Source organism: Oryzias latipes, chromosome 7 (genome assembly GCF_053564925.1).
Source record: "Oryzias latipes strain Hd-rR chromosome 7, Olatipes_Hd-rR_3.1".
Classification (NCBI taxonomy): domain Eukaryota; kingdom Metazoa; phylum Chordata; class Actinopteri; order Beloniformes; family Adrianichthyidae; genus Oryzias; species Oryzias latipes.
The window spans coordinates 29,302,801-29,321,564 of NC_136243.1; the positions used below are offsets into that span (position 1 = coordinate 29,302,801).

The 18,764-nt window shown below is 43.5% G+C and overlaps 1 protein-coding gene and 1 long non-coding RNA gene across 3 annotated transcripts in view; one reads left to right on the top strand and one right to left on the bottom strand.

Annotated features, from left to right (window-relative positions):
- sema3b (sema domain, immunoglobulin domain (Ig), short basic domain, secreted, (semaphorin) 3B) overlaps positions 1-16,345 on the bottom strand; it is a 106,430-nt gene extending 90,085 nt beyond the window's left edge. The window contains exon 1 of one of the 2 annotated variants that reach the window (XM_078949551.1): positions 15,821-16,345. The gene's annotated coding sequence lies outside the window, so the exon portion shown is untranslated. The remainder of the gene's footprint in view (positions 1-15,820) is intronic. The other variant, XM_078949552.1, reaches the window with a different exon arrangement.
- Positions 16,346-16,373: 28 nt separating this feature from the next.
- Positions 16,374-16,902, top strand: LOC144993826 (uncharacterized). The gene is made up of 3 exons (XR_013657091.1): positions 16,374-16,493; positions 16,589-16,659; positions 16,768-16,902. It is a non-coding gene; the product is annotated as an uncharacterized LOC144993826 (long non-coding RNA).
- Positions 16,903-18,764: the final 1,862 nt, after the last annotated feature.

Sequence of the window (18,764 nt, forward strand, 5' to 3'; positions counted from 1 at the left end):
TACTCTCACCAACACTGCATGACTGCTCAAAGTGATGGGACAGGACAGAGCCGGAGTCCAAACACGCAGGCATGTGAGTGTGGACACAATTTCAGACAGGAATTACAGATCAGTCTGGGGAAGGAGAGGCTGCTCTGCGCCTGTCAACCAAAGAGGAAATAAGAGGAGACAGTGAGGATAAGTAGGAAGGGGAAAATAATCAAATAAAACATACAAAGACGAAGAGAACAACTAAGTATGAGTCATTCAAAGACACGAGATGCTCACATGCATCATTATAGTCAAGATTTTATACCAACGGATAATTTAAACTAACATTTTTCAAACCAATAATGAACACCATAAGACTGATGTATTTCCTTTTGGAGCAGATTATTAAATTTTTTTGTAATAAATGTATTTGTAGGTCAGAAATGGTGGTTGCATAAAAGAGAAATGAGTGAAACCTTAATCTTGCAGCAATTTGTCAAAACCAACCATATTGAGATAGTCTGGATACAAAGAAAACATCAGGCTTACATCATTTTCATGCGGAAAATTACTTCAGGTTTGATTAAATGAAAATAATTAGGCTCCATTCATGTTGCCATACTGTGGCGGAGCTAAAAAATTTCATATAAGGTGGCAACAGCACAGTGAAAGACCATTAGAAGATGAAAAAATCCAAAATGAGTATTTCAGTCAGACAACTCATGCAGTAAAGAAGATTTATTTCCATTTTTCTTTTAGTTTGCCATAAAGCTCCGTTCAGATCAAAGATCTCCATAGAGAACTACCCCTGACGGAGCTCATAGGTGAAAACCGGGGAAAGGGGGTGGGGTGACTAACGCAGAGCTCGCAGGGATAATACACGTCTGAGTTAACTGACACAAAGGGACGATCGCGTGATGCTGTAGTATCGCGAGACCCAGCGAGACGAGTGTGGTGAGTCGACTTGGCGGCGCGTAAGCATTTGAACAAACATTTTCGATCTTGTTTCATTTTTCCGCCATATTAAAACATTTCCTGCTAACTAACATAACCTGTTAAGAGTATTAAGCTTCTGTCAGCCTGGAGGACCTGGAGAATTTCATCGACGAGTGTTTTAATACCTGCAACATGGTGAAGCCCAGAACCGCCACCACCACCCCCTCCGCCAAGCGTGAACGGCCTGAGGACTCTCCCGGGGCTGTGTCCTCTCCAGGCAGCGGAATGAGCGATATCCTGGATTCGATTGACAAAAAGCTCTCCAGCTTTGATGGCCGCCTCAATCTGCTGGAGATCCTCCATAGAGAATTTCAAGGTCTGCGGGAGTCTCTGGAATTCAGCCAGCAGCAGGTGCGGGAGCTCGCAGCGGAGAACCAGGCCCTCAGAGAGACCGTGAAGACCCTGAGCAGTGACACCGCCCGTCTCTCCGAGGAGAACCGATCCATCAAGGAAACCCTCCTGGATCTTCAGTCGAGGAGCATGAGGGACAATCTAGTGGTCGCGGGGGTTCCAGAGGAGGTAGGAGAAGACCCCGAGGCCACCGTTAGATCCTTTTTACAGGTCCACCTGAAGCTCCCCAAGGAGGAGGTGCAGAAGATCTCCTTCCACAGGGTTCACCGCCTCGGAGGAAGAAGGTCCGACCACCAGCGCCCGCGTCCTATTGTGGCTAAATTCGAACATTTCAAACAGAAGGAGTTGGTGAAGGGCCGCGGACGGGAACTGAGAGGCACGCATTACAGCGTTAATGACCAGTTCCCGGCAGAAATCCTCCGTAGAAGGAAGATCCTGTTCCCGCTGAGGAGGAAGCATCTTGCTGCTGGTTCGAGAGCGATTGTGGCCGTTGACAAACTTTACGTGGACGGCCGGCTGTTCCGGGACCCGGAGATCACCCCCTGGCTGTGCTGAAGGCTTTCAGATCCGCGCTGAGAACATCTGCGCTGCCCAGAAGAAACCCGCTAAACTTACTTCAATGAATGGAAAACCGGATCATCAATAATCCACACCTCGATCGCAGGAAAACAGTCTTTTTTTTTTTCTTCGTCACCTCAGTCCCACTGATGTTTCTATTGTTGTTTTGTTGTTGTTTTCGTCTTCCCTTCTATCTCTTTTTTTCTTTCCTTTACTCTCCCCCCCCCCTCTCCCCCCTCATTATATGTAAATCACCTGGAAGCAACTCATCCTCGGTAAGTATTTATTTATGCACGGAACGGGCGCGCGCACACACAAGCGCACACAGGGGCGTGCACATGCGATCCCGCACACACACGCTGACATACTGCAATCACCTCACACAGGCTCTCATAGGACGCACGCGACACGCAGCTCACATAACCAGAAAACGTTCACGCGCACAGCGCTTCTCAAATGCGGGCACGCGCACACGGACTGGCACACAAGCACTACTTAGCTTTACACCTTTTCAGTCAGAGCAGTTATGAACAGTCTTAACATCGTTAGCTGGAATGTGCGTGGACTTGGCTCTGAGCCAAAGAGACTGAAAGTGTTAAATCACCTGGATGGTCTAAAAGCAGATATAGCTCTACTGCAGGAGACCCATTTATCAGATTCTTTGAATCACCTTATGTGCTGCTTACAATTTCCAGTTATATACTCTGCCAGTTACAACTCCAAACAAAGAGGAGTTGCTGTTTTAATTAATAAAAATCTTAATTTTACTCATAAGGATACAGTTACTGACCCAGAAGGCAGATTTGTAATCATTAATATATCCATTCAGAATAAGGACTATTGTATAGTGAGTATTTATGGTCCTAATGTTGACGACTCTTCCTTCTTTCACAGATTCTTCACCTCACTCTCAGTTCACTCTGACTCCACAATCATTATAGGAGGAGACTTCAACCTTGTTTTGGACCCTGAACTTGACAGACTCAGCACAGCAGCAAACCAGCGTACATGGCGGTCTGCAAGTATTCTAAAGCAGTACATGAATGATCTGGGTCTCTGCGACGCGTGGCGCTCATGTCACCCAAGCACTAAAGGGTTCACCTTTTTTTCTCCAGTTCACTATTCACACTCCCGTTTAGACTATTTATTAATCAGTAACTCTCTTTTAAAAAATATTCAAAGCTCCAATATCCATCCAATTATTATCAGTGATCATGCACCAGTCTCTGTAAACATTTCTAGGGAAAAATCCACACCCTCTGGTACAACCTGGAGGTTTAATACGTCTCTGTTAAAGGACCAGGAATTTCTTGAATTCTTTAAAAAAGAGTGGGCAACCTTCTTAGACTTCAACAATACTCCAGACATCCCACCGTGCGTTCTTTGGGAAGCAGCAAAGGCAGTCATGAGAGGGAAAATCATTTCTTATTCAACGCACAAAAAACGCAAAGAGAAAGCAGATTTATTAGAATTAGAAAATAAAATCAAAACCCTGGAGACTGCTTATGCTGCTTCTGCACAGGAACACATTCTGGGAGATCTGAAAAATTTAAAGCTGCAGTTAAATGACATCATTAATAAACAAACACAATTTCAAATACAAAGGCTACGACTTGAAAGATTTGAAAACTCTAATAAATCTGGCAAATTTCTGGCTAATCAGCTTAAAATTAACAGAGAAAAATCATCAATCACCTCTATTATGGACCAAACAGGAAATGTCACCCATGACCCGGTCAAAATTAATAACGAATTTGAAAACTTTTATAAAAACCTGTACACACCGCAGATCAATCCGTCATAGCAAAGTATTGACTCATTTCTTAATAATGTAAACCTACCCAGGCTAAATGAGGATCAAATCACAAACTTAGATTCTCCGCTCTCGCCGTCTGAACTTCATGAAGCTCTGTTACTTATGCCCAATGGTAAAGCACCAGGGCCTGATGGCTTTCCTGCTGAGTTTTATAAAGAATTCTGGGAACAACTGGCACCAACATTTTATAAAACTGTCACATCTATTAATGAGAGCCAATCAATGCCACCTAACATGAACTCAGCCAACATAATTCTTCTTCTAAAACCAGACAAAGATCCCACTAGTCCTTCAAGCTATCGCCCCATTTCTTTAATCAATGCAGATGTAAAAATTATCTGCAAAGCACTAGCACAGAGAATAGAAAAAATCACTCCTCACATAATTCACTTCGACCAGACTGGATTCATCAAAGGCAGACACTCGGATGATAATGTCCGTAGACTAGTTAATATAATAGACTTTGCCACCATTAAAAAACAGGAAATGACGGTACTATCGCTGGATGCTGAAAAAGCCTTTGACAGAGTTAATTGGAAGTTCCTTATTGCTGCCCTCCATAAGTTTGGTTTTGGAGAAGCATTCATCAATTGGATCAAAATATTATATCACAACCCCAATGCATCAGTTAGAACTAATAAACAGACTTCAAACAGGTTTTTTCTTGGAAGAGGAACCAGACAGGGCTGCCCACTCTCTCCTTCTCTTTTTGCTATATTCATTGAGCCTTTAGCTGCAGCAATAAGACAGAATGAGAGCATTATAGGAATAAAAACCAAACACAGCCATCATAAAATTAGTCTTTATGCGGATGACATATTACTGTTTTTAAGGAATTTACATTCTGTAAATGAAACAGCAATGATCATAAATGAATTCTCCTCCATATCAGACTATTCCATTAATTGGAATAAGTCTGTCTTATTACCACTCAACAGGAATATGGAACAAAGACTCACAATTCCAGTTAAAACAGGAAATATCAAATATCTGGGTATCTACTTTTCCCCCAGACTATCAGAACTGGTGCAGCTAAACCACACCCCATTACTGAAAAGCATACAGGACGATCTAACACGCTGGACCAACCTGCCTCTGTCCCTTATGGGCAAGGTAGCCACGGTTAAAATGAAAATCTTACCCAAAGTTAATTATCTCTTCTCAATGATTCCCACACAACCGCCATTAAAATGGTTCAAAACATTAGACTCATCCATATCAAGCTTTCTATGGAACAACAAACCTGCAAGAATTAGTCTAAAAACTTTAAAATCTGCAAAAAGCTGTGGAGGATTAGAACTACCTAATTTCCACAAATACTTTCTTGCAAATAGATTACAATATATCTTAAAATGGTTAAAAAATAATCCAGAAACCAACTCATGGTTAGACTTGGAACAGGTGTTATGTGGAAAGATCAACCTGTCACAGCTACCATTTATTAGCCAAACAGTTAAAAAACAGGATTGTTTCAAAAGCATTAATATAAATGCCACCTTAACAGCCTGGTGGGAATTTCTCAAAATATCAAAATCATCAATTCAACCGTGCAAAATGACACCCATCTGGAACAACCCGGACATCCTTATTAACAAAAAAATGATTCACTTCCCAGCTTGGCAAGCAGGGGGCATAAAACAACTAGAGCACGTAATTATTGATAGAAGATTCATAACCCCCCAGGAACTTCAAGACAAACATGGAATAAATAACTTCTTGGAATATCAGCAACTTAAATCAAGTATTACTAAAAAGTATAAAATTAAAGACGACGATTTAAAGCTACCAGATGTAGTTACCACTCTGATTAATTTTTCAATGAATAGAACTCTCTCCAAAATATACAAACTTTTATGCAATTTAGATAACAATATTGCCCTTCCAACAAAAAAATGGGATGCAGATTTGAGCATCAGCACAGATGAAAGCTTCTGGTCAGAACTTTGTCTAAACACCTTTAAACTGACAAAAAGTCCAAATCTGCAGCTAATCCATCTCGAAACTCTTCACAGAATTTACTACACTGGACAGAGGATGTTCAAGATGGGTCTCAGTAACTCAGACATTTGCGAGCACTGTGATAATAATCTACCCGACAGCTACATGCACGCACTGTGGTTCTGCACTCCTGTCAGGGCTCTCTGGCAGCAGGTATGTGCCGATTTATCAGTCTGGCTTAAGGTTTCAATCACTGCCTCACCGTCACTTTGTGTGCTTGGTGACATGAGTGCCATCGATATAGAAGAAGGATTAGCATCTATCATTTTCATAACTCTTTGTATTGCCAAAAAAACTATTTTAATAAATTGGAAAAACAAGAAAAATATAAACATAAGTCAACACAGAAATCTGCTGTTTGATCATATCAGCTTGGAAAAAATGTCAGCCCAAAGCTCAAGTAACTTTGAAAGAATTCAGTCTCTCTGGTCTCCTGTGGTTGACTCCATGACTTAGGGGGTGGAGGGCTTGGTCGTCGCTGCTCCTTGCCCTTCTGCCGTGGTTTGGGGTGGGGGTCGGGGCCTCCGGTGCCTGGCGGGGGCGGTGGGGGGCTCCGTTGGTCGGGGGGTCGGGTCCGGTGCCTGGGTGGGGCGGGCTGGGGCGCTGCGTGGTCCTCTGGGCTTGGGTGTGGGGGTGCGTGGTGGGGGGGTGGGGTGGTGGTCTGGCTTGGCTTGGGGGGGTGGTCCCTTTGCCTGTGCTGGGGGGGGTTGGCGGGGGGCCCTGCTCGGGTGGGGGGGGCCCAGCGGCGCCGGATGGGCTGCCCATCTGCACCTGGGGCTGGGATCGGCCCTTCCCTGGCTCTGGGACGGGACGGGACAACCCTCTCGGGGCCCCCGGTCGCTCTGGGTGTCACCCGCTTCGGCTGCGGGGTCTGGGGTGGGGTGGGGTGGGGGGCTTGTCGGCCCTGTCCTGTGGGGGGGCGTTCTGGGGGGGAGGGGGGGCCCATTATTAGTACGGGTCGGGGGGGCTAGCGGGTCGGGGTCTCCGCTGAGGCAATCAGTGGTTGCCTCGGCCGGTTGGCCTCCTCGGTCCCGTCGAGGCCTGACCAGAGCTCTTCTAGGGCCGGCGTCTGGGGGTGGGGGCCTGGGCTTGCTCCGGGGGGGGGCGACGCTTTCTGGCTCCTCTCTCTCTGTGTGGGGTGGGTGGTGCCGGGCCTGGGGTGTCGGCGCCTCCGGGGGTGGGCCCCTGGGCTGGGTGGCCCTGGCCCCTTTGCTGGGGGTGGGCTGGGGGACGGCTGTTTGACCACCGGGGGACAGTCTACCAGCTGTCCCCAACTTACCCCCTTCCTTATATAACCTCATATTAGGGTGAGGGGGTGGGGGGTTTAGCCTGCGATGCGCCTTGGGGGGGGGCTACTTGGGAGTGGCCCCCCTCCTATGGTTGCCGTATGGAGTGGGCCCCCCCTCTTTCGGTTTTATTTGCACCTTAGACACGTAGGGTCCTTGGTAGGGGGGGTGCTTGGACATCACTGCCAGCAAGCAGCAGATGTCCTCCTGGCACCCTACCCGCCAATTTTAACCGCACCTTAGACATTTAGGGCCCCTTGGTGTGGAGGGTGAGGGGACATCACTGTGAGTAATCAGGAGATGTCCCCTTAGTGCCCTACTCGCCAATTTTAACTGCACCCCCCTTAGTACACACACCCCTCCCCCTTCAATATATACATTCAAACATAAACACACACACATGCACACAAACACCCTCTCAAACACCCATACACGCACACACATTTTACAAGGAAGGTGGGACCTGGGTCCATCTGTCCCCTACCCCGTCCCTGGTGGGGGGTGCGGGCCCCTTGGCGATGGCGGCCGTGTCCCTTGGGTGCCGGCTCCCTGGGCCCGGCGGTGCTCTCTCCGCACGGTGGGGGGGTTCATATTACACCTGAGCCGGGGGTGTTCGTGTCCCTGGGGGGTGGGTCCTGGTCCTTGCCCCTGGGCGCTGGGCCCCGCCAAACTTCCAACATGGCCGAGCCTGGTCGGGCCATATTTATAACATCCCTTATGGGCCGCCCTTTTTTCCCCGGGGTTCCCCCCTCCTGGGCGGGGGCGGCGGGCCCCTGCCTTGCTCCTACCTGGACCAACCGTGGGCCGGGTGGGTGGCTGCCTGGAGTGCGGAGCGGGTCTCCCTTGGGGGGTCCTGGCTCGTACCTGGGGTCGGGGCGGGGGGATGCCCGGAACTCCTGGGTGGTGGTGGGGTGCTCGTCTGGGGCTGTGGGCGTCCCTCTCCGGTGGGGCCCTGCGTTGGGCTCTTCCGGCGCGGCGGGGGGCTGCTTTCCTGGCTGGGCTGGGGCGGCGCTCTCTTTCCCTCTGCGCCTCCCTGCTCTCTGGCTCTGGGGGCCTCGCGGCGGTCCTGCTGGCCCTGGCCTGGGTGGCGGTCTTGGTCGCCCGGGGGGCGGTTGTTCCCTGCCTGTTCCCGTGTGGCGCTGGGGGAATTCCGGCTGCCGCTGCTGCTGCGGCGGGGGTATGGGTGTGGGGGTGGCTGGGCGCTCCTCCTCCTTCTTTTCACATTCCACCATCCATTTTAGAAGAACATAAACACTCACCTGAGCACAGGTGTTAGCTCACCTTTGCACTAATAGTTTGCATGATTGAATGAATGAAAGATTTCACACTAGTTGGTTTAAAGGCATAAGTATGCGTTCGTGAACACTATCTGTTTTGTGTGCATGTTGACATGTGGACATTTCTGCGGCTAGCAGGTGTGTTGATAATATTTGAGTGTGTGTGAACAGGCCCCGCCCTTTTTGTACTACATTTGAACCGTACCGTAACGATAAACAACCAGTAAACCTGCCTGCTCTATGCTGCTTCATGGTCTTACCCCCCTTCCCCTCCTATTATCACCCTCCTACCCCCCCCTCTCTCTAACGTCCCTCTCTCTTGTTCCCCTCTTTCCTTTTCCGTCCGGTCCAACACCAAAGATTTTCAAACATGATTGAAATTAATAAAGTTTGGCCTCAATTACAAAAGGGGTTTATTCAGACATACCTTTGGTTTGTCTGAAGATGAATAACCCCTCTTGTTAGAATAAAATATGTCCAACACAAGAGGCCCTCAGCTCTCATCTGTTTGCCTAGCTGTTGGACAGGACAAGTTAAAAAAAAAAAAAAAAAAAAAAACTGACACAAATTCTGTTTTAAAAATACAATACCCCATTCCCTTTTTTTTTTAAAGAGAATTGTGGTCAAATATTTTAATGTCTTCTTATCTAGGGTCTCATTTAGACACCATATAGAGAAAAATCTGACTCTGTATTTACAATCATGAATTCACTATTTATTTCATAACAACTTGTGATATGAGGTTCAGTGACCCACTTGACTCCACCCATCTCTGAGATGAATAACAAAGTTATCAAAGCAAAAAAAATTTGAACATGAACTACACTGTGTAACCTTTGAACCACACTTTTACTGTATGAGAGCATACAATACAGTGATAAGGGAATTTCTTGTAACAAATTCTCTCTAGGAAACTTAAAATGAAGGGGTTATCCCAAAGCAGTTAGAGGGTTCTGTGTTTTCCAAGTGTCTTTGCTTATGTACATTGACTTGGCACATCTAGTAAACAAACAAAACCCTTGGTAGACCATCTGCTTTTTTCCTTTCTTTTCACAACGTTCCTTTTTTTATCCATTTTACAGCAAACCTGGCATGCAGTGGAAGCTGTTTTAAGGTTTAAACATATGAGCTTTGTCACTTTAAAAAAAGGCACGAGAGCGGGATACCTTGGTATCACTGCTGCTGACAAAAACAGACCTCTGGGATGCTTTGCCCATAACCCAGACATTAAATAAGTTGCAGTGAACACTCCAGCAGGGAAATAATCCTGGCAGCTGGGGGCACTGATCACTCAATCTGAAGCAGCTCATCAGCTTTAGAGCAATGAAACGCAATACAAGACCAACAATCATTTGAGACTTTTGGCCTTCTTGGTACCATACTGTTAAGTCATATTGCATAATACTTACAAAACAATAAATGTGTGTCAAAGGAAAGAAGAAAAAAAAAACAATTGTTTGTTTTATTTGTTCCTTTATCCCTTTTGCTATCCTAGGCACTTTGACATTGGGAGTTGGGTCATCTAGACCCATTAACCCTTGTGCTATCTTAGATGACCCACCCTTACATTGACGTGTTCTCCCTACCATGACAAAGGTGGATAAAGGTGGAAAGATTTCATGTAATCCATGGACACCAGTGAAGATCACAAATCATTGAAGAAAAAAGGTTCAGAGCACTGTCTAGTGGGTCTAGATGACCCAACTCCCAATGGTAAAGTGCCTAGGAAAGCACAAGGGCTAGACAGGGCGCTGAACCTTTTTTATTCAAAGATTTGTGAACCTCACTGGTGTCCATGGTTTGTTTGTTTCCCTTTCAGCTTTTCCCATCAGGAGTCGCCACAGCGAACGAGTCGCATGGTAAACTTGGCAATGTTTTACGCCGGATGCCCTTCCTGACGCAACCCTCTCAAAGCAACCGGGCTTGGGACCGGCACAGAAGCAGAGAGGGGAACAGGGAGCAGCCCGGATTCAAACCTGGGTTTCACGGAGAGAAGGCGCCGCAAACCAGCACGAGCTAAATCGGCTCCCCCACTGGTGTCCATGGATTACATGAAATCTTTCCACCTTTATTCACCTTTGTCATGGTAGGGAGAACACATTAAAGTAAGGGTGGGGTCATCTAAGATAGCACAAGGGCTATTGTAAGATTAAATTTTCTGTTGGTCCATTAAGACCTGTTGTACCATTTATGCTAAATATTTCCCTCCACAAAACAGCAAAATAAAATATGTGATAAGGTACTTTACCAATCTTTGAACTTCACTGATTTTGCTAAAATGCACAAAACTTCACATTAAACACAGAGATTCTATGTCATTGTTGTCTTCCTCTCAGATCCTGTCATATAATAAAGTATTCTGTGATACTCGCATGACTTCCAACTTCGAAGGAAGGATCTGTCATCTATAAAACCTTTAAAATCCATGGCATCCGGTTTCTTTTTACCAATCCAAATTTTTTCATCAATACATTTTTTAAATCATATGTACTTAAAGGTTGTGCATAATTTAAGCATCCTTTATCTGCACAATATATCATGTTCAATGTGTTGGGCTGCTCCCTGTTCCCTTCTCTACCTCTGCCGGTTCCAAGCCCGGTTTGAGAAGGTTGCGTCAGGAAGGGCATCCGGCGTAAAACATTGCCAAATTTACCATGCGACTCGTTCGCTGTGGCGACCCCTGATGGGAGAAGCCGAAAGTGGAAGAAGAATGTGTTGTCCTGTAACATTTGAATAAATCTGCCGTCCAAATGTGTTTTTGCACACTTTCATGATATTCTCGGGGGACTTTTATGGGGTGTATGTTCACTCAAGTCTGTTGCCTTAAGTAGAAAAAAAACAACTTTTTTTTGGCAGATATGAAATACCATCTGAACTGGGCTGTGGACCTAACTAGCAAACACTGGTCTGCCTCAAAAGGGACCCTACTTGCAAGTGAACCTTGGTTCAGTTTTATGACAGAAAGAGAAATTAAATTGAACACTGTCAAATTTAGACAATTATCAAAATGGTGTGGACTGAATTGAATGACATTAGTCTAAAGAGGATCCATTCATAATCTGAATGAATCCTAAAGGTCACATTTGTCTTCACATGAAGCACTTTGAGACAACCTCTTTGTCTTTTGGCTGCTCCCTTGAGTTGCCGCCATAGTGAATCATCCAACTTCATCTGACCTCCCCCGCATTCTCCTCTTTCAAGACAACCACCCTCATTTCCTCCTTGTCCATGAACTTCCTCTTTGGTCTTCCACTAAACCTCTTTCCCGTTAGCGCCAACCTCAGCATCCTTTTACAAACATAATCACTGTCCCTCCTTAGAAACATGTCCAAACCATCTCAATCATTTATTGTCAAAACCCTTACCTTGGTTGTAAACTGGCACTCTGAAAAAAAAAACAGATTTAAAAAGATATATTTAAAAAATCTGCAAAAGCTCACCACATGTCAATAAAGTGACCTGGTGAAGTTGCATAGTATAGATAAAATGTTTTTATTCAAGTCCTTTTCCTCCTCCTGGTCATAGTTCACTTTTGGCAGTATCCCCCCCCCCATATTGGAAGCTGCGTTAACTGCATGATGTTTCAAGGCTGCATGTTTACTCTTCTGATGATGTGGGTGTGAACAAAGACTGAAGCAAACAAAGGTGTGAAAGTTTGGGGCATTCCTTATCCGTTTGAAGCCATTCCACTCTGTCCTGGAGCAGACATCCTCTGACATTAACCTGACACATCAGTCACGGTCTTATCCACATTTTAATTTACTTTTTGAGGGAATCTGATAAACAAGCAAGATTTATAATGACTGTCAGGCTAAACTGATACATATTTAGCAGCAACTAACTTCAGTTTTATTTCTGTTAACAACTCCCAATATAAGTTATCTAAAGGCTGAAAGCAACAAAGCAAGCAAATTCAACCACATAAAGTTAAAAATATAATCTTGTTCAAACTCAGAACCAAATAATATGACTTAAAAAAGGTAAAATTGGTGCTCATAAAACATATTAACTTAAATATTTTCTTTCTCTCCACCTGAGAAACCCTGCAAACAAACATTTTATGGTTTTATTAGAGTCCATACTTTCAAATATACCTGTAACGATCAGCAGAATTGAAGAGAAAAAATTAATAATAAAAAGAACCTGATGAAAGTTTGATGCCAACATCCTTTTGCTTTTTATTTGAATGATATAACAACCTCCTCTCCCATCTGTCCCCTCTGGCTTTAGGGGAAAAAGTCAATATTTCAAGAGAGCAGAGGCACTCATTAAATATTTTAAACAAAAGAATCCTGACATTTCAGCCACTCTTGGGAAAAACTGCCAACCAAGTCAGCCTGATACACCAAAACTGCTGGTATGTGAGAACAGCCATCACAAAAAGCCCCTCCATGCTGAAACCCGCTTCCTGGATTCTGTTCCATAGATGAATTACACAATTTCTGCTGACCTGTGGATATTTTGTCATTTAGGCTAGGGGTTAAGGAAAAGGTCAATGTGTTTTTCCACAGTGAAAGAGTTGAGCAAGGGGTTAATGGGTTTTAAGGTGTGACGGTGGATCAGTCCACAACCATTTTACCCGTAAAGTTACCTTCATGGTTGTTTCATCGCCAGGCAATCAGCAGACCAACCTTGAACCCACAGGAGGAGCTGACGTAAATGAATGTCCACTTTGCTGTTCTGCACTAGTGGGGTCAAAGCAACTCTTGGGTACGTACAGTCAAGTACACCCAGTCTCTCTGCCTTAAACAAAGGATTTTCTCAAGACTGTTTTCAATGAAACCCGGAAGAAGAGATGAGAAATGGTCATGAGGAGTAATAAACATCTAATTGAAAGATAACACTTGGAATTGCAGACACCAACAAAAAATAATAAAAGATAAGGTGAAGTCCAGCAGATAGAAGAAAATAAACACCAATAAAAGATCTGTGCATTTTGGCCTTCATTCCACACAACACATTGAGATTTACAAGGAATAAATATGCAGAACACGACGTTATGAGACTCATTTTTCATGATAGTTCTTACGTCTTCTAGAAATATCTGTTTTTAAAAAAAAAGTTTCATGAATTACCAGTCACCTCTGTGTCTAATTTAACAAGAAAAGGTAGTACAGTACTTCCCCCTTAATCACAGGGGCTAGAGACCAGAGCCGAATCCTCAAATACGGAGAACGACCCCCCCACCCCCGCAGGCGGAGAATGTCACGATCCTTCCTCATCAAAACCCCTTCTGAAACATTTCTGATGTTTTGCAAAACATTTATTGAAGAACATTGCTCAATACAGAGTTTGTTCATTTATGTATTTATTCAGAGCAATAGACTGAACTGTTGTGTACTTTATAGCGCATGTTCGAGAGTGTCACTCTGTGCGTTAAAACCAGGAGCCTGTACTTCCTCCTTCATCACTTAAATGCGAGAGGGAATCTTCTTCCAGAATAGGCCGGTTTCATCAGTCATTCAGTCATCCGGATGATAATTATTCTCCGTGATTATCTTCTTCAGCCTATCCGGATATTTCCTGGCCGCTTCTGAGTCAGCTGATGCCATTTCTCCATGCAGTGGCACCAACTTCGGTTATAGCAATTCATGAACCGATGGAAATAGCTGAGACGGGCCGGCGTGCTCTTCATCGCCGCTCCCCCCCTCCCCAGCAGCACCTTCTTTGAATGCTAAAGTCTCATACAAGCATCTTGAGTTTTTGTGATGAACCAGAGAAGTCACATGACTGAAAAAAAATCAACGAATATTGAAACGCGAGTACACAGGGAACACTGTATAGTTTATTAGGGGCATTGCCAAGATTACGCATTTTCTTCCATAAAAGCCAACAAATCTTAGGATGACAACGAGAGATTTGAAGATGCAAAACTTTTTTTTTTTTTTGCATTTCTGAAGGAAAGCTAAGACAAAAATGAGGGAAACCTAAAAATGCAAACAGCAAAAAATCTCTGAGTTTGTAACTTTCAAAGATGCTGATGCTAAATAAGCTACACTCCCAGTTCTCTTTGAGGCCCAGTTCAAAATGTATGAATTATTGTTTTAATATTTAAGTATTCAGATGAAAGGGGAAAAAACACAATTCAGTGGTGGCTTGATGCTCTTTGTTCCTTTTTATAGGATGTTGGAGGGATTTAAGGGGAATTTTGTGTTGGAATTTAAAAAAGGTTTTAGTTGTTAGAGTATTTTACTTGCTACAAACATAGAATTTTTGAGGGATTCTCTTTTCTGTTTAACATTTTAATAATCAACCGCAACTATAAAAATATACATTTGCATAGCAAAAGAGAATAAAACCCCTTTGGCCAAAGACCAAACCTTTCTTTAGAGAATTATGGTAACTGAATGCTCAGACAAACTTGCAAGTTAAAAAAAAAACAACTTTGTTTTTGGATCATGAAAGTAGATCAGCACCTTCTGAAGTTTAGTCTCCTACTGTGAACCAAAGCTTTTTCTGTGAGGAACTGAAATCTCCACCAAACCTGTGAAAATGCTTTAGTCACCTATTTCTCTCTCAAAGAAATGAAAATGGAGCAAGGTTAAGAAAGGGTTAATGTCTGGACTCTGCAGTATAATAATGGAAGGGTTCCTTACAAGTTAGGATGGATTTTGGGTGGAGAAGATGTAAAGACTAGTGAGGCCATGAATTACAGGACTGTATACATAAAATGAGAGAGGAAACACACACCTGTTGGCCTCAAACCGCAAATACACCCACTCACGCACAAAACAGAGGATCCTCTGAGTGACAAGGATGAACGGCAAAGAGCACAAGTACATAAAGAGAGCAAACACACAAAGATCTGCAGAGATATGTGAATAGACAGGAAGATAAAAGAGAAGATGAGAGCAAAGCAGAATGACAAGCAGTAAGCCTCTGTCATTACTTGTAAGCTTTAAACAAAACAGAAACCAAACCCTGATTCATATTCTTTTAAACTAAGATATGCTTTGTTGTTAGTCGGGCAGCAAAGTTTTCTCATAGTTTTCTCTGTTTCATCCAATAGTTTTAATTTTTCAAATAGGTATGACTGCAACAAATACTATTTATCAAAAATGTATATAGAAAAGTATAAAGAAAACATGCAAATATGAACAATCTAATAAAAACAGCAAATCCTTACAATTCTTTTCAACAATGTGAGAAATTTTATTTTCTTCTTCAAGTTTATGATAAAAATTATTCCGTCATTCAAATCTAACTAGAATAATCATACTACATCAGTAATACATAAGGTTGAGAAAGAAAGAGATTTTCAGCAAAACTACTGTCATTTCAAGAAAAACACAAATTTTCCAGAAAACAACAAACACAAACAGCAGGTGTGATAAAAATTTAAATTCTAATTCAGCACAAAATTTAAAGGCTTTCCCTGACCACCAGCATTCATCATTAAACTCCTTATACTCTCATTAATGAGGAGTAAATTCTAGGAAAAATAATGAAAGCACCTATAAGTTCACATTTATTCCACATATTCACACTTACCAACATAATTAAAATAAAAACGAAAATATCAGTGATGAAGATTTCACTGAAAACAAAAATAGGTTTGCTAGTCTCACCTTCATCAGAGGCTCCCTCTGTCCCGGTGCAGTCCTCAGCCCCTCTGGCTCTCTCCCCTCCTGGCAGGTGCCGTCATGCTCAGTTAGTCCACAGGAAAGAACTGCAAAAGGCTATTCTCTATTATATTCTTTGACTCCCTTTTACAGTCCTTTTTTCAATGGTGTGGAGATTTGTGTCACCACTAGAAAAGCAGTAATTTTGTTTTTGTGTGTGTGCTCAAAACTCCAAAAATCCTGGAATTCCTCAGTCTTGGGCTTCAGCGCGAGCGACTGAGCTCCCTCGTTGTCTCTCCTTCTCTTTTTGCACTCCTCTGTTTTTTTCTCTTTCCCTCCCGTCCGAGCTGAGAGGAGGGGAAGACACTCTGGGGGTGGGACGCAAGACAGAAGCAGCTTTCAGCTAAATCTTTCTGTGGCTGCCCTTCTTCTGCTGCTTTTTCATCTCTTGTCCTTTCCCTGTATCTCTTCCCTCTAACTTTTACGCTCTGTCTTTTGTGACAGATCTTCTTTTACTGCCCGGCAAGCCGTGAAAGCAAAGGTCTGCGTCACTCATGCACACCCCTGCCTGTCAGTGGCACTCCCTCTGCCACAGTCCAGAGGTAAAGTCATTCCATTGCTGTGTGAAACAACCACAAGGCACTCTCTCAAACTCAGATCCACTTCTTCTTCAATAAAGGTATTTAAACAAGAGAATCTGCATTTTTTTTTGTTAACACCAAGGCACAGGTCCGTTTTTTTAGTGGGATTGTTTACAACTTCATTGTTCTTCAGACTTTTTAGACTAAGAAACGTGATTGTCTGAACTCGGAGGATCAGACGCTCAAGGACAAGACCATGACAAGGTTTTATTTTTAATTAATATCCTCTTCTGCACCCTAAAATTTTGTTTAGATGCAAAATATGTGGCTACTCTGATTTACTGTGTTGCTTTTTAAATGCTTTTTTCCCAGTTAATGTTTGGATCCACGTCCCTAAAAAGCTTCAACTGCCTTAGTAAAGAATAAATATCAGATCCTGTAGGCCGAACTTGCAGAACGACCAGCAGGTTTTTGGATCAAATCTCTACTTGAGCCTTTAAGAAATTCACAGAAGCATCCAAGATTAATTGTGTTTGGTGTTTTTCACATGTTCTTGTGGCATTTTTCTGATGATGAAGGACATTCATAAAGAAATTTAAGATTAAAATTGCATTATTTCTTTGGCGGCTCAAATCGTTGTGAATCAAGAGCAGATGGAAATAAATGCTGTTTGGAAAAGCGAGTATTATGTCTTTGTTTTCCTTGTCTGAGCTGGCTTGTGGCGCAATATTGCTCACCAGTTTTTTTGCACCAGTAATGTTAGATTGGATGATGTATGACGGGCTGCAAGCTAGTGGGAGAGCATTTTAACAGACCTCTCAGCAAGGGTGTGGGGGGAGAAGGGCAGGAATGCTCTGTGCCAACGGCCCGACCACAACTTAAAAGTTAATTTCTAATGAACTTCTGCTTCTCTGCAGAAACTATGTCCTAGAAAACAACACAGTTTTTTTTTTATTTCAGCAAAACAAACCCGGCATAATCATAATTAAAAGACCACTGGGAAAACCTTTAAAATATATTAAAAGATGATCGGAGCGGCAGTTTATTAGCATGTCTGGGTGTCTATATCTGCTTGGGTGCCACAACTGACATTTAATGCTTAGTCCAAAAAAATGTATCAGTTCTGGCTTTTAGATCTTGATCATGGAGCAAATGTCCTCAAACAAACACAGGAAGACTGTGTAATGCATTTTTAAAGAGAAAGTCAACTAGTTTCTTCTGTGCAGAACAAATGTGGTATTTGGAAATAAAGGCCTTTATTTTTTAAGGCTTGCCTTTTAACCCCCTTTCTCTATGCAGGATGGTCTCCGTTTTCCCCCATTCCATCCATGCAGCTTGCTGTGCAGTCCAGCTACGCCGCTGAATCTCTCCTCTTTCATTGGTGCGCCTCACCTTTGATCAGCAATCCCCTATTTTTGCTCCCCACTCAAGCTAGCCTTTCCTTTTTCACAAATCAGCTCCCTGAGCTCAGCCCACATGCTTTGTTTGAACAAAGAAGGTTGGAGCTTTTTGACCTGAGTTCCTGCTCATTTCTTTTACTTTTTCCTCCATCCAACTGCTTCTATGAATGGTCTCTCCAACCAGACTCAGAAGATATTTCTGCCATCACTTTGTATGAAAAAAGGTTACGGTAAGTCTAAGCTGAGCAGCTAAGGCTGTCTGTGGATCTTAAAGACAATTAAAATAGAAACTATAAGTGGAACAAAAAACTTGGACGACCAAACAGAAAACGTAAGAAATGATAGAAAGCTTCACCATGTAAACAATAAGACGTTGGATCTCCTTGTGGAGACGTCCACTTATGTCTCACACAAATGAAACACCTGCTGAAGTCAACTCATCTAAGCACTAGTGTAAACAACATTCACACAACAGGTACATCATATGTAAATCACCTGGAAGCAACTCATCCTCGGTAAGTATTTATTTATGCACGGAACGGGCGCGCGCACACACAAGCGCACACAGGGGCGTGCACATGCGATCCCGCACACACACGCCGACATACTGCAATCACCTCACACAGGCTCTCATAGGACGCACGCGACACGCAGCTCACATAGCCAGAAAACGTTCACGCGCACAGCGCTTCTCAATGCGGGCACGCGCACACGGACTGGCACACATGCATCACTTAGCTTTACACCTTTTCAGTCAGAGCAGTTATGAACAGTCTTAACATCGTTAGCTGGAATGTGCGTGGACTTGGCTCTGAGCCAAAGAGATTGAAAGTGTTAAATCACCTAGATGGTCTAAAAGCAGATATAGCTCTACTGCAGGAGACCCATTTATCAGATTCTTTGAATCACCTTATGTGCTGCTTACAATTTCCAGTTATATACTCTGCCAGTTACAACTCCAAACAAAGA